Consider the following 16,827-nt stretch of genomic DNA (forward strand, 5'->3'; position numbering starts at 1 on the left):
AAAAAAAGTGTGCAGAAATATTTAGAGTAAAAGTAGTCAGAAGAAAATGGAGGAGGAGAGACTGGGGGCTAAGCAAGCTCTCCAGTAGAAACCAGTATTAATATTCCAGTGGAAAATCTAAAGCTAGAGAGACACACCATGTGTGTTACCATAGTACAGAGAGATTGGACAGAGAGGAAAAACTCAGGTAGTTTAGTTAAGGACACAGATTCAAGCACTCCTGGTCCAAGATGGCAGCAGTGGATGTGTCTGCTGCTGCTCAACACATGTCAACAGACAGAGCCCGGGACAAAGATTCCAGAGATGCCTACTCACTGCCAGCAAGAATCAACAAGGAGCAGAAATATTCATTTTGTCGGCCACAGACAGTAGCAGACTGTAGACATTGACATCCTGGAAACCAAAGGAAAGCTGTGAGTACACCCAAGACATCACAGGAAGCAGAGGTATGAAGGTAGCCCCTCCCCTACCACTGGATAAAAACTCCATCTTTGATATTGACACAGACCTAGCTAGAGCAGCTAGTGTAACTCATGCCTGGGAAGAAGACAATAGGAACCATTCAACAGGTCAAAGAATTTGACATGTGGCAAGGCTCAGGTCCACCCCTGGGGAGAGTTGCCCCTCCCAAGCAGAGGCAGCTCCCCAAGGGTGGGCAGACTCTCCATAGGGGGTAAACAGAGCCAGAGGCTACCTTACCTAGCTGCTGCACAGGAAACAATTCCAGCCCTACAGCAATTGGAAACTTGTTACACATGAATCTTAGATTGGGTCCAAGCTGGGCTGCTTGAGTCCCTCAGGAGCTAGCCTATCAGGATAAAGCTACTGATTGCTGACAGAGCACAGCCCTACCTACAATCTAACACCTGTCACAGCAACTCGATACTCAAAATAGATTGCCCTCCCACTGAACCAGCCTGCAAGGAAGGACATAAACTCCTGGGTAAGGCAGGGCTTCTTTCAGCCTGCTCAAATAAACTGATTTAAGAAACAAAGCAAGCCACAGGACTACCAAACATCACAAACAAACCAGAGAATCCACCACCAAGAGAATGGTTATAGACACAGGAGAGACACAAGATCGCCCCCCCAAAAAAAATTAGAAGAATTTTATTCTACCTAATTTTTTTTAAACTCTATTTTTTTCATTTTTATTTTAGGTTTGTTTTTTGTTTTTGTTGTTGTTCTTTTTTTAAAATATTTTCTTTATACTCTTTTCCCTTTTGGTCCTTTTAGTTTTTTTTTTGTTTTGTTTTGTTTTTTTTGCCTTACTTAATTGCTGTTCTGTTCATCTGCAGATATATACCTGTCTTCAATTATGAGACCTCGTCCTTCATTTTGTGCACACATAATTCAGATATTGATTACTCAATACACAAACTCCCAGCCGTAACTCCATTAATTGTAGAATTATTTCTTTATACTTATATATATTTTTTGTGTTTCATTTTAAATGCTTTATTTTTTTATGTTTTATTTTTTTCTCTCTTCTCCTTTCCTGTTCTCCCTGTCCTTTCTCTGAATCACTCTCTCACTTTCTCTCCCTACATTCCTCCAATCTTATTTTCTCCTCAAAATTCTCCCTAAACCTATTAATTAAGGGGACTGCTGGCCCCTTCCTTGATTTTTCTTGGTCCATTGATACCTGGCTGTTTGTTTTTGAACTAGATTGCATCTGTTGAACTAGATTGTATTTGTACTGGTTGATGTTTGCCTTATACCATGAAATCTGTTTGGCTATCATACCCAAATGGGCAGAACAAGCAGAAAGACAAGAAAAATGGCAAGTCCAGGTATTTCAACTGCTGCTCCTGACAATCAGGAAACAGAGCAATGAATAACTCAGAGGAGAGTTCCCAAAATGCTCTACAAATACTACTGGCAAACATGCTGAATGAAAAGATTGAAAGCCTGCAAAGGCTGTGAGTGTGATACAGGGAAATGAATGAGTGTGATGAGGCTAACCAAAGATTAATACAGGAATTTCATGAGTGTGAGGTTAATGAACAATTAATAGAGGAATTGTGTAAGCTGGAAAAGAATAGACAAAGATTAATGGAGGCACTCATAGAATCCACAACAGACAGTTAGAGGAATCCAGGGAGGCCACAAAGGGATTGCTGAATGAACCCCAACAGAAGAATAGGGAGTCTAATGAAACTATAGCCAGTCAATTAAAGATTTGAGAAAGAACACCGAAAACAAAATTAAGTGAAAGAGTCCATACAAGGTCTAAAACAAATCTCCAACAAAGAATTTGAAGCCATCAAAGCTGACCAATTAGAAGGAAAAGAAATAAAATCTAAAGTAGATAGTATTGACAGTAGGTTAGATCGTGCAGAAGATCAAATCTCTGGGATTGAAGAAAGCCTAGATATTATAGACAGGAACAGACCACTATTCAAGACAAAGCCAAGAAATATGATAGATCTATGCAATATATAGAATACACCATCAGAAGGCCTAATCTGAGGATAATGGGTGTAGAGAAGCACCTAGAGACAGAAGTTAATGGTCTAGGAAATTTATTTAACAGGATCTTAGCAGAGAACTTCACAAACATGCAAAATGATAAGCCTATTCAGATATAAGAAGCTTTTAGAACCCCAAATAGACCACCATCTCATTATATTGGGCACAGTATCAATTCAGACCAAAGAAAGGATCCTTAAAGCTATCAAGTATAAAAGAACAAACACCTATAAAGGAAAACCAATCAGAATAACCTCAGATTTCTAAGCAAAGACGATTAAAGCAAGAGGAACCTGGAATGATGTATTCTACTCCCTAAAGAAAAACAACTATCAACCAAGAATAATGTATGCATCTAAACTTTCCTTCATAATGGAAGGTCAAATAAAAACCTTCCACAGCAACGAGAAACTGAAACAATTTATCTCCAGCAAACCATCCCTACAAAAGATAATTAAAGATGCTCTACACATAGAAAACCAACAAGACCACAACAAAGACAAAGAAACAGCCCCAAACAGAGAATCCAGGAAGCATAGGAAGAGCCCAGTTGTAACAAACCCTAAGAGGGTGGATAACATGGCAGGAACTACCAAACACCTCCCAGTTCTAACACTCAATATTTTTTTTTGTTGTGAAAATACTGTACAGAGGGCTTACAATTATGGGCAAGATAATGAGTACATTTCTTATCAAGCATTGTAGCCTCCTCCTTTGTTTCCCCTTCCCATCCCTTCCCATCCTCCCCCCGCCCCCCCATCCAATCCTCCCCCCCTCTCCTCCCCGAACCAAAGTTGTAAAGTTCTTTTTCGATATAACAACTTGTACATCTCATTGTTGCAATAGGTCCACCTGTATCCCTATTTAGACGATTTGTTTTCCCCTTCCCCTCCACAAATTATACCGACATCAAATGGTCAGATAAGGTGATGTTAGGGAAATGAACCCTAAGATATGTATTCAAATGTTTTTTTCTTTCATGCGATTGTTTCTAACACATTTATGAGATTACTTCTTTGTTGCTTTGTATGTCTCTCCCCCACAGTATAACCCCTTTGCTTTCACTAACTCTCAATATTAATGGACTTAAATCTCCAAATTAAATGACAGACTGTCTAGTTGGATTAAAAAGCAAGATCCTCCTATCTGCTGCCTTCAAGAGACACACCACACACACACACACACACACACACACACACACACACACACGCACACACACACATACACACACACACAAAAACATTCTGAAAATAAAAGGCTGGAATAAAATCTATCAAGCAAACAGAACCCATAAACAGGCAATAGTTGCAATCAGATAAAATAGACAAAATAAAATTAGTGAGAAGAGATAAAGAAATCATTACATACTAATCAAGGGATCTTTTCTTCAAGAGGATATTACAATTCTAAATATATATTCACCAAATAACAGAAAACCCAAATTTACCCAAGAAACACTTTTTTCCTTAAAATCACACATTGATCAAAAGACATTACATGTTGGGGTTATTAACATACCACTACCCCTGCTGGATAGGTCAACCCAACAAAAACTCAACAGAGAAACCTTAGACATAAACAACTACATAGATCAACTAGACTTAACAGACATCTACTGAATATTTCACCCAGTAGCATCAGAATACACATTCTTCTCAGCAGCACATGGAACATTCTGCAAAATAGTCCACATTTTGGGTAACAAAGCAAACGTCCAAATTCAGAAACATTCTGAATTCTGTGTTCTCTTAGATCACAAGAGAATAAAATTAGAATTCAATACCAAAAGTGACCAAAAAAAAAATCCTGTTACCCATGGAGGCTGAACAACCTATTGTTGAACCAACAGTAGGTCATAGAAGAGATTATAAAAAAATTCAATGTTCATGATATTACAAAATAAAAAAATTTTGAGTCTAGAGGAAGATGGCGGAAGAGAAGCTGAAGGCTAAACAAGCTCTCACATAGAAAGCAGTTTCAGTGTACCAGTGAGCAGTCCTAGACTAGAGAATCACACCAAGAATGGAAAAATCCAGGCAGCTTTATTGAGACAGATCTAAGCACTTGCCAGTGTCCATGGCAGTGGATGTTGCCACTGCCGCCATATCAAAAGAGAGAGAGCCCAGGACAAAAGTGACAGATGTGGTGAGCAAGCAGATTCTACTCACCACCAGCAAGAACTGACAAGGAGCAGAAATCTTCATCATGATGATCACAGATCGTAGACAAAAGTGACAGTTGTGGTGAGCAAGCAGATTCTACTCACCACCAGCAAGAACTGAGAAGGAGCAGAAATCTTCATCATGCTGATCACAGACCATAAACAGCCAGGAAACCAAGAGGCTGGCATGAGTACACCCAAGACATCCTCACTCCTCCCAGAGCAGTGGGGGGAATGTAACCCCTCCCCACCACCAGAGAAGAACTCTATCTTTGATACTGACAAAGCGCCTGGCCCAAGCAATTAGCTCCAACTCAGTCCTTTGAAAAAAAACAACAGGAGCTATTCAACAGGCCAGGAACCTGACCTGCCTGGCTCAGCTCCACCCAGAGGAAAGTTGCCCCTCTCCAAGAGGCTTCTCTGCCCCCAGAGGAGTGACTTTCTTCACTGGGTAAACAGAACCAGAGGTTGCCCTACCCCACTGTAGGCTAGGCAGCAGACCCAGAAGCATAAGGTGTAAAAGAAATACAATTGAAACTTAGTAAACAAATCTTGAGAATGGTTCCAGGCTGGGCTCTATGAGTGTCTTAGTAGCTAGCCCCTTCAGGGAAAAGCTACTGATTGATGATACCTCAACCTTACAACTTAGCCTCATCACAGCAACTCCAACCTAGAGGAAACAGCCATCTCTCTCTTTTTTGATACTCAAAGCAGATTCCCCCTCCCACTGAACTAGCCTTGGAGCAGGATCACGAAGTCCTGGATAAGACAGAGCTTCTTTCTGCCTGCTAATATAAACTGACTTAAGAAACCAATCAAGCCACAGGAAAACCAAACACCACAAGAAAACCAGAGACTCCACCAATGGGCTGGTTACAGACACGGGGGAGATACAAGATCCTCCCAAGCCAAAAAAATAAAAAAGAAAAAAGAACTCTTTTTTTCTACCTATCTTTTTTTAATTAAAGAATTGTTTTCTATTTTTTTCTTTCATAATTTTTACTTTAGGTGTCTGTGGTGTGTGTGTGTGTGTGTGTGTGTGTGTGTGTGTGTGTGTGTGTGTGTGTGTGTGTGTGTTTAAATCTCTTTTAACCTTTTGGTCTTTTTTTGTGGGGGGTGAATTAATTGCTATTCTGTTCATCCCCAAATATATATTTTTTCAAGATTCATCATATATTAGTACTTGATAAAATTGTGAAATTCTCATTGTAGATTATTTTTCTTTGTTTTTAAGTTTTTACTGTTTTCCACCAAACATTTTGAATGGACCCATGAGTTTATTGACTGATCCCTGCTTATTTCATATTCTCAGAGGATTTAACTGTAAGGTATGCACAGGAACACATACTTACCTCTTCGCTAAGTTTCCTCCCAGTATTTGTTACCTAGGTAACTGGCAGACCTGGAAGCAGTCATCTTCCCGTCCTGCTAGCTCACATCCTGGGCCACCTCTGATCACATGCCTCCCATCTGACCTTAGGAGGATCCCAGACCCCGAGATCATATCTAGATCCAGTGGGGCCACACCTTTCGCTCACCTGGTCACACTTCTTCCTGTCCCTGGCCTAAATAAGTCCTGGCCCAGGAGTCGGTTGCCCCTTCCTTTTTCAGCCATTCCTCTCCACCACAGTGGGGGCAGCAGTTCCATAACTAAACTTTTCTCCTGCCTGAATAGCACGTGGTGTTCTCTTCATTGGCTACCTAATGAAACTTACCTTTTTAATATACCTTACATATGGTGCCGTGACTCAGATGGGGTTTTTGAGTTGGAAATATTAGACTTTCCTAACTACCCCTTTTCTGCGAGCAGAACTGCCTTGAGACACCATGCAAGACTTCACCAATATCATTGCTAACTTTTACATCCATGTCCATACTACTCCTCTACTCTGGTGAGTTAACTTACTCTCTCTACAGTTCTCTGTTGCTCAGTCTCTGTTGAGATTTAGTGCCATGCCAGAGAGCTCCTATGGCCTTTAACCAAAAGGCTGGTCATCACCAGAGCTGAGAACACTTAGTTTTGGGGGCTTGGCCATTTCCCTCTAGAGTGTTCTGGGGGAAGTTGGGACGCCCCTTCTGCCAGGTCAGCTCTCCTTTACTCACCAGACTGACTCTCCTACACATTTAATGGGGTGCTGAGAATCACATTCAAGCCATAAATCCCCTTTGAAATACTTCCTGTGGTTCCTGGAAAGCCAGAGCACCTAATTTTTATGCCATTCTCAAACTTAGACAGGTTTTGCCACTGCAATGGTAAATGGTCATAAGTCTGTTTACTTTCAGGCTCTCTTTGCTCTTCTTGCTTCTCTTAACATTTGTGTGTAATCAAGTATAAACCTAACAAAATATTTGATTATATAATTTTTGAATATTTTTCTGTCAATGATATATCACAAATGCTTAAGAGAAATATAAATTTTGAGTGCATGTGAAGCTAATAAAGATGATCATAGTTGTTAATCTTATGACCTAATTGTATGTTAATGATAAGACAACTTGTTGAATAGTATATTAATATGTAATACTCTTCCTTTACTCATATTTATTTTCCAATCTAAACGTTCATAGTAACAAAACAGGATATATGAATTTCACAAATAATAAAATATCTTAAAAATTCATAATATTACTCAAACTGGAATAATTTGGAAAGCAAAAAAGTGCTATTAATATTCATACCTGAATAGTTAGGATGCAATGGCTTTATCCTCAGACAAAAAGGATGTAGTCTTGTTCTGTCTGTGTTTCTCTGATAATTTCATTGTGTTGTTTTTTTCTAAAATTTATGTTATTGAAGAGGCTGTCTTTTTTCCACACTATTTTTTGGCTTCCTTATTAATGATTAGGTGGCCATAAGTCTGCAGATTCATTTCTAGGTCTTCAGCTCTATTCCATTGCTCCATCTGTCTGTTCTTGTGACAGTACCAAGCTGTTTTGATTACTATACCTTTGTAATAGAGTTTGAAGGTTGGTATTGATCTTCCTCCAGAACTTTTCTTTTTGCTAAGGATTGTTTTTGCTATTCAGTGTTTTTTATTGTCCATATAATTTTTTTAATTTTTTCCTCTACTTCATTAGAGAATGATGTTGGGATATTGATGGGTATTGAAATGAATGTGTAGATAGTTTTTGGCAGTATTTTCATTTTCACAATATTAATCCTCCAAATCTAGTAGCATGGGAGGTTTTTTCACTTCCTACATTCTGCTTTAATTTCCCTTTTCAGGTTTTTAAAGTTTTCATAAAAAATTAACACTAAAAATTAGATTGCCATGTGCAAGTGGTGCAAGCATGTAATCCTAGCTACTCAGGAGGCTGAGATCTGAGGATCGTGGTTCAAAGCCAGCCCAGTCAAGAAAGTCCATGAGACTCTTATCTCCTGTGGCTCAAGTGGTAGAGTGTTCACCTTGAGCTGAAGAGCACAGGGACAGTGCTAAAGACCAGAGTTCAAGCCACACGATGGATTAAAAAAAAGGCTTTCATGTATGAAAATAATGAGAATGATTGCATCTGAAATCAAGAAAGCAATTCCTTTTGTAACAGCCCCACAAAAAATAAAATACCTGGGAGTTAACTTAACAAAAAAAGTGAAAGACCTCTATGATGAAAACTTTAAAATCCTGAAAAAGGAAGTTAAAGCAGAACTTTGAAAGGGGAAAATCCTCCCATGTTCCTGGATTGGGAGGATTAACATCATGAAAATGTCAATACTGCCAAAGGCTATCTACAAATTGAATGTGATAACTACTAATATCCCAAATTCATTCCTCAAGGAAATAGAAGCAATCCAAAAATACATATGGAACAATAAAAGTCCCTGAATAGCAAAAACAATCTTTAGCAGAAAGAACAGTGCTGGAGGAATATCAATACCAAATTTCAAACTCTGCTACAAAGCTATAGAAATCAAAACAGCTTGATACTGGCACAAGAACAGACCTGAGGACCATTGAAATAGAACTGAAGATCCAGAAATGAGCCCACAGACATATAGCCACCTACTCTTAGACAAGGGATCTAAAGAAATAGAAGGGAAGAAAGACAGCCTCTTCAGTAAATGGTTCTGGCAAAATTGGTTAAACGTCTGTAGAAAACTAAAGCTAGATCCTTATATATCACGCTGCACCAGAATCAACTCCATATGGATCAAAGACCTCGAAGTCAAAGCAGATACCTGAAAACATTACAGGAAGGAATAGGAGAAAAACTTGGGCTCCTTGACACAGGAGAAAATTTTCTTAATAAAGACCCAGAAACACAATAAATCAAAGAAAGGTTGGACAAATGGGATTGCATAAATCTACAGAGCTTCTGCATGGCAAAGGACATAGCAAGGAAGATCAATAGAAAGCCTACAGATTGAAAGAAGATCTTCACTAGTCATACAATGGACAAGGGTCTCATATCTACAATATACCTGGAACCCAAACAACTAAATCTCACAACAACAAATCCTCAAAGAAAAAAGCTTTGGATTCATAAGTGGGCTAAAGGCTTATATAGAGACTTTTCTGAAGAGGAAATAAGAATGGCCAATAGACACATGAATAACTAGCTCAACTTCTTTAGCCTTAAAAAATGCAAATCAAAACAACATTGAGATTCCACCTCACCTCAAACAAAATGGCTATGATCAAGAAATATAATAACAGCAGATGCTGGAGAGGATGGGGACAAAAGGGAACCCTACTTCATTTTTTGAGGGAGTATAAACTTGTTCAACCACTTTGGAAAGTGGTATGGAGGTTCCTCAAAAGACTGCACATAGAGCTCCCCTATGACCCAACAATCCCACTTTTAGGCATTTACCCAAATGATCACAAACAAGACCATACTAAGGCTACCAGCACAACTATGATTATAGCAGCATTATTTACCATAGTTAAGATATGGAACCAACTGAGATGCCCCTCAGTAGATGAATGGATCAAGAAAATGTGATATATATATATATATATATATATATATATATATATATATATATATATATGTACACACACACACACACACACACACACACACACACAGACATAATGGAATTCTATGCCTCCATCAGAAAGAATTGCAGTGCACCATTTGTTAAGAAATGGAAAGAGTTCCAAAAAAATTATATTAAGTGAAATAATCCAGAGTCAAAGGAACACAGGTCTCATGGTTTCCCTTATCTGCAGTAACTAGTATATGTGTAGGAGAATCAGAAGTGGTCAAAAGGTATGTACATATGACCATATAAACTGATGGTAAGTGAAATGAGCCCCAAGATAGGGATACAAGAGGTTTTATCTTTTTTGCTGTTCTTTTTATGTACTTATAATGTACTATGTGATTTTTTTGTTTTTGTTTTTTGTTATTCCCCCATGGTTCAACCCCTGTTTTCACTGTATTTAATTCCAGTGTCCTGCATCCTGTATGTACATTTTTCTAATTTGGGGAGGGAAAAGGTAATAACAAAATGCCGGAATAAGGATACAGGATGACTCATTGTAACAATGAGAGGTACAAGACACTATGTTGAAAACTACCTTTACAACTTTGTGGGCAGTGGGGGAAGGGTGGGAGAGGGAAGGGAGGAGTTGGGGAGGTGGGGAGGAAAGTGATGGTAAGAAAAATAAAGGAGGGTATAGCAATGCTCAATATGAAATGGGCTCATTACCTTGCTCATCTTTACAGTATCTTTACAATACAGTATCTTTACAATAAAAACATGTATGTGAAGAAAAAAAAAGAAGTGCAAATCAAAGCAACATTGAGATTCCACCTCACCCCAGGTGGAATTGTGATTATCAAGAAAAATAATATTGACAGATGTTGGTGTGGATATGGTCAAAAAAGAGCAATACTATACTGTTGTTGGGAATGTACAGTTGTTCAACCACTCTGGAAAGCAGTATGGAGATTCATCAAAAAACTGAACATAGAGCTCCCCTGAGACCCAGCAATCCCACTCCTGGGTATTACCATAACTAAGATGCAATCAACCCCGATGCCCCTCAGTGGATGAATGAATGGATTCAGAAAATGTGGTGTATATGCACAATGGAATTGTTTCCATAAGAAAGAAAATGGCATTGCATAAGAAAATAGGAAGACTTGGAAAAAATTATAATAAGTGAATTAAGCCAAACCCAAAGAACCATAGGCTTATTACCCTTATTTGTAATAATTAGAACATGTCCAGGATATTCTTAGGAGAGGACTATAATGGCTCAATAACTATGTGTATATGAGCATATAAAATGATGCTTATCAAAATACACTCCAAGAAATGGAAAAAAATATTTAGAGCAAAAATAATATGATATCTAGAACTTGCTCTAAATAATTTAGAAAATATCAGTTGAAAGCAAAGTTTAAGAAACTATAATAGTTCACGTTTTACAATAAAGTTCAAATCATATCAACTATTTCTACATTATGAATGATAGATAACATTCACAGTTATATTTAAAATTAAAATGGAAGTAAGTAGAATTTGAGTCTATAATTCCAATATATTTTCTTTTATTGATGCTTATTTTAATTTTATTCATCTGCCTTGACATTCTCTACTTTTTATCTTCTTTTTTTACTGTTGTTTATATTTTAATGGGATATGAATAGTGAATTTCTTGTTTACTGCCTCATCTTATACTGCTGACATTTTTGATACATGGAGTAGAAAATTATAATGAATTTATCATTTAAGTTGTTTGTTTCTTCCTTATGCTCTAATTTTCCTTCAATTAGAGTTTAATTAGGGCTTCCCAATTTATCATCTTGACATATTAACCACTCCTTGTTTTATTAAACCTTTTTTTTAAACCTATTCTGGCTATTTTACCTATACAAGCTATTTCTCCCAGTAAACTAGACCTATATTCTAGCCTATATTTTTTTCAGTTATATCCAATTTGTATTTCTTCTTAGTTTCATTATTAACAATTATAGCTTTTTTAATTGTAGAGGTAACGCATTTTAATCATTTTATTTGCAAATCACTTAATTCCTTTCTCCTCTATAGATTCAATTCAATGACTTATATTGACCAATTGAGTGTTTGCCATTCTTCAATGCAATTTGGATAGAATTTTGGTTATTGTGGTTAGTATACTTTATCAGAAGATGTGCATGTTCAAAAGCAGTTTGTGGAAAACTTGGGAGACCAAGGAAAAATTCTTTCCACTAAGACTTTCATTTTTCTTCCAAATAATTGCCATCATATCAGTTTTGGATCATTTATTTAATATCCTGTTTTGAGATCTCTGAGTTAAACATGGTAAATTTGATCAGGAACTAGGAATGACAAAACAGCCTGTAGTGGGGGGAAAAGACTTATTTTCTTGCCTATCTAATAAATAGATGAGTGTGTAGTTCATTTTACCTTCTATATTTTTTGTTGGTATTTTCTCTTAAGACATTTTCCTGAAATTTTCCATGAACTCAAGTATTTTTCTGTATTATAAACATATCACATATATCATGTATATTATATCTATATATGTGAATATGTTGTGCATTTATAATACTTTATATTTAATGTAGATATGGGGGTATTCAGAATAAGTTGTTTTCTATATGATCTAAAATGTATGTCCTGATTATTTGATTTTGGAGCTCTTCCTAAGCAATAATCAAGAACTAGCAAACTCCTGCATGATCTTTCTTGACTATTGACATATTCCCGATGTGACAAGTAATGTAGGTAAATAACAAAAACATCCAGGATAAGGTTCTGACACAAAGTAGACATTTCCTTTTCTCTTGGCCTATAAATAACTGATAAAGTCACTGATAATTAAGTTTATGTTTTTACCCACAAATATAGAGAAAGGAAGTATCAATTTTTTATGAGGAAGTAAATAGGTTAACTCATGAAGAAAAATGTTTTTGGAGAGTAATGAGGAATATTAAAAATATGATAGAATCAACACTTCTGTCAAAGCATTGAAGGTTACATGAAGCAATGTTCCATTGCATAATGAGTAAAGCAGAGTTGATGAAAGTAATTGTTAATGGAAGACTGTAGGGTATGTCTCTGAAAATGGTAACTGGAAGGACAGTGCATTGGAGCCCATCCTTTCTTTTAAAAAAACAATAAAAAAAAACAAAAACAAAAACAAAACAAAACAAGAGTTATACCAAGACTAGTCTTGAAATGACAGGGAAGTACTAGTAAGTAAACTTTTTCTTCATAGCCTCCAAATGTGTACTCTGGACTCCTGGCTGTATGTACTTTTACTACTGACTTTTCACTCTTCAATTTTGTATTCCTCTAATCCTTTCCAGTTTCCTAAAATAGAAAGACCTCTTGTTCTTAGTCCTCTTTCCAGATGAGACCAAAATTGTGAAAAGTAAAATTGTGAAAAGTTTAGAATAATAAGTGAATTTCATAGACTTCTAGCAGCTATTTTGGAATTTTTATTGTCAGGATGATGTACAGAAGGTTTACAGTTACGTGAGTGAGCCAGTGATTACATTTTTTGTCTAACTTGTTATCCCTTCCCTAATTTTTCTCCCTCTTTCCCTTTTCCCAATTCCCCCCCCACCCCTGGCCAAGTTGTACAGCTCATTTCCAACCTATTGTCTGGTGAGTGTTGCTGATGCATAGGTTCCCCCTTTGACCTTCATTTCACCATTTTGTTGTTCCCCTTCCCTTCCTTAGGTCATATAAGCATATATACAAAACCCAGGGTTCCAAAATCAAATACAGTGACAATAGGGGATAAACCATAGGAGGGAGCACAGAAAAAAGAAATCAGATAGCCCATTGAGAACAACAAAGCAAGACCTCGGTGTCCTTGTATTGAAGTTCATTTCACTTAGCATCATCTTATATGGTCATAATAGTCATAATGATTGAGCTATTCTGCTCACCTGCTAAGACTTTCCTAGATGTATGCTACTTATGAACTTAATGTAACCAGTTAGATGTCTTGGCTCATGTGTTTCTTGGTTCAATTCATCCAAAGAGTTTTGTATTCATCAAATTCTTTGAATAAATAACAAGCTCAGTAATATTTAAATAAATTAATTTAAAATAAAATTACTTGATATTAGATTATTTAGTCAATATTGTTTGTGTTTCCTTTGTGAGATATAGTGCTCAGGATTTGATGTAGCTGACATTATCAAACCCTAGTCGCTTCACCCACCACAACCAAAACCTTTTCTGTTTTTAATATAAGTTTAGGTATGTTACTTAGCCTACACTTCACACAAGAAAGAATTGTGTGTGTGAGCATATGTGTGTTTTTGTGTTTACGGGTAATGTGAAAATAGATTCTAATTAAATATTACATCAAGCCAGGTGCTGGTGGCTCACACCTAGCTACTCAGGAGACTGAGATGTGCGGATTACAGTTCAAAGCCAGTCCAGGCAGGAAAATCCTTGAGACACTTATCTCCAATAAACCACTAGAAAACCAGAAGTGGTGCTATTGCTCAAGTGGTAAAGCTAGTTTTGAGCTGAAGAGCTGAGGGACAGCACTCAGGCCCAGAGTTCAAGCACCCATGACTGACCAAAAAAAAATTATATCACTGATTAATAAGGAGTTTTATATGGTTATAATGTTTTATATGGTTATAAGCATCAATATGATGATTGAATCAAGTAGAATAACACTGATTGGACTTCTCATTCTGTAAGACTTCAAATCTAGAAAAATGCTAGAAGATGGTCACTTTTATTCTTCCAGTTCATACCAATGGCACATTTTAGGCTTTCTCTTAGCAATCCTGGCATCATGGTTATGTTATTTCTTTAAATATGTCAGTTGGTTTTGCTTTAAAGTTCATTGACAGTAGTTTCCCAAAATGCCCAGTTTTTACTTTGAGGCTTCTTATATTTGCTTGGGATCATTTCAAAATAACCTGTGGCCTCTACAGCAAATGCACTGAACCCCTTGAAGGAGTCCATTAGCTATATACACTGATTTCCCTATAATATTCTATAATGACTGAAATGTTGCCAATGTATACTGTGATATTTAGATTTATTAGTTTGCAAACTGCCATCATTTAACCTTTAAAAAAATCACACTATTGAATTATCACTATATCTTTACTAAAACAATTGGTTACAGTGGTAGTCCTACAACACAAACAAAAGAGTCACCTGAACCTAGAACAAATCATGTTAAGTGTAGTAAGCCAAGAGCAGAGAGACAAATGGCCCATGTTTTCTCTCATATTTGGAAACTAGATTTAAAATATATTGGAACAGGGCTGGGATGTAGCTCAGTGGCAAAGCGCTTGCCTAGCAAGTGCAACGTCCTGGGTTCGATCCCCAGTACCAAAAAAAAATTTAAAAAAAAAAAATATATATATTGGGACATAATAATTTCCACAGTTCTCTAGGCATTCAGACACAGAACAAAATAAGGTACTCTTACAAAAACAGAAAGACCCAATGACTATGTGCATCTCACTATACAAAATTATATTTATCAAATTTTATCAAAATGAATTCTAGAAAATGGAAACAGTAAGTCTTTAATCTTTTTTTTTCTTTGCTGTTTTTGCTTTCCTTGTTGCTCTGTTTGCTGGTTTATATGTCTTTGGGAATGTAAAGGGAAGCACAGAAATGAAGGGACAAAGGATAAAACCCCCACCAATGGTACTCACAGGGCACTATGTTGAAAATAAACTATACAACTTCTGGGTAGAGGGTAGTAGAGAAAAACTGAGAGAATGAGGGAAAGGGTACTTTTTACTTACTTATGTAACTGTAATCTCTTTATATATAACTTTTAAAATAATTAAAAATGAAAAATATATAAATTAGAGTGAAATTTAAAAAATAGAGACACCTGACACAGTCCTTATAAAACAAATTATTATACAATACCTTCATTCTATAAGTTTTGTCTACTTTTTTCACCTACCATTCTTAATATTCTTCCAAAAGTTTATCCTAATTATACAGGTGAAACAAAAATTAAAATGTCCAAGTAGGATCCATTCATGTCTGCCCTGAGAAATGCAGCTTGTGTACAGAAAACTCCTCATGTCCAATAACTATTTGAAATTCTAAGTTCTATTACTGATGCTCAGTAGTATGTAATGTATATTAACAATATATCATATTGTATATTATCTATATTAATATGTTTATCATATAGGTGAACTTATCCCCCTAGTGGTTTGGAAGTTTTTCAGGACAGTAAGATCACACCTTTTCTATCACCATGTGAAATTCTGGAGATAAGAAGTACTTCTTTGTGTGAGGAACTAGGTGTTGAACTCAGGGCCTAGTGTTTGCTAGGACACAGTTTCATTTACTCATTACCTTTGGGAAAGGGTCTCGCATCCTGCCTGCATATGTTCCTAGATCACAATCCACATAGTTTAGGGTTTTTTTTTTGGGGGGGGGGGGGGTTCTGGTCGTGGGGCCTGAACTCTGGGCCTGGGCGCTGTCCCTCAGCTCTTCAGCTCAAGGCTAGCACTCTACCACTTGAGCCACAGCGCCACTTCCGACTTTTTTTTCTTTTTGCTTATGTGGTGCTGAGGAATCAAACCCAGGGCCTCAGGCATGCAAGGCAAGCGCTCTACCACTGAGCCACCTTCCCAGCCCCACAGTTTAGGTTTTTAATTGTATTCAGGTGACCAGCATGCACTACCATGACAGTAGGATTACAGTCACTAGTTAAGCCAAAAGGGGTTTTCAATTGCTTTACTAATCTTCAACATTGATTCAGATGTTTCGTCAATGGAATCAAATTTACATTACGAAAACATTGTAGGTAGAATAGGTCCTATTTGAGGCTAGATCCATTTTACAAATGGTATGTTTCTCCACCATGCTCTGATGTGTTTTTAAATAAGTCACCATGATGGTGAAGATTGCAGCTAGAGTCTCAGTTTTCTTTCTGGTCTGAGTCTGATGCCAGTGATTAAATAGTTTGGTTTAATAAAGGCAAATAAGGGATCTCTGTTACCTCCCTTTTTTTGTCTTAATGGTTTGAATTGGTGCCACTTTCTGTACTTCCATATACCTAATGGTTCACCTGCTTTTATCTTCATTCCTCTTTTCAGCAGTGCAGATTATATGGTATGTGTGTATGTGTGAGTGTGTGTGTGTGTGTGTGTGTTGTGTGTGTGTGAGGCATGTGTATATTGTGGGTTAATTTTAGCTGTTAGAAGCTGCTGGCTAGCGTTAGAGAATACTAAAAAGCAATTTATGCACCAGCACAGCCTTCACAAATGAATCTCTTTAC

The 16,827-nt window shown here is 37.0% G+C and overlaps 1 pseudogene; it reads left to right on the top strand.

The window, feature by feature from the left end:
• Positions 1-230: 230 nt before the first annotated feature.
• The window catches only part of LOC122116767, a 54,833-nt pseudogene continuing 38,236 nt past the window's right edge, over positions 231-16,827 (top strand).

This window comes from Dipodomys spectabilis, unplaced genomic scaffold (genome assembly GCF_019054845.1).
Source record: "Dipodomys spectabilis isolate Male_0828 unplaced genomic scaffold, ASM1905484v1 ptg000137l, whole genome shotgun sequence".
Classification (NCBI taxonomy): domain Eukaryota; kingdom Metazoa; phylum Chordata; class Mammalia; order Rodentia; family Heteromyidae; genus Dipodomys; species Dipodomys spectabilis.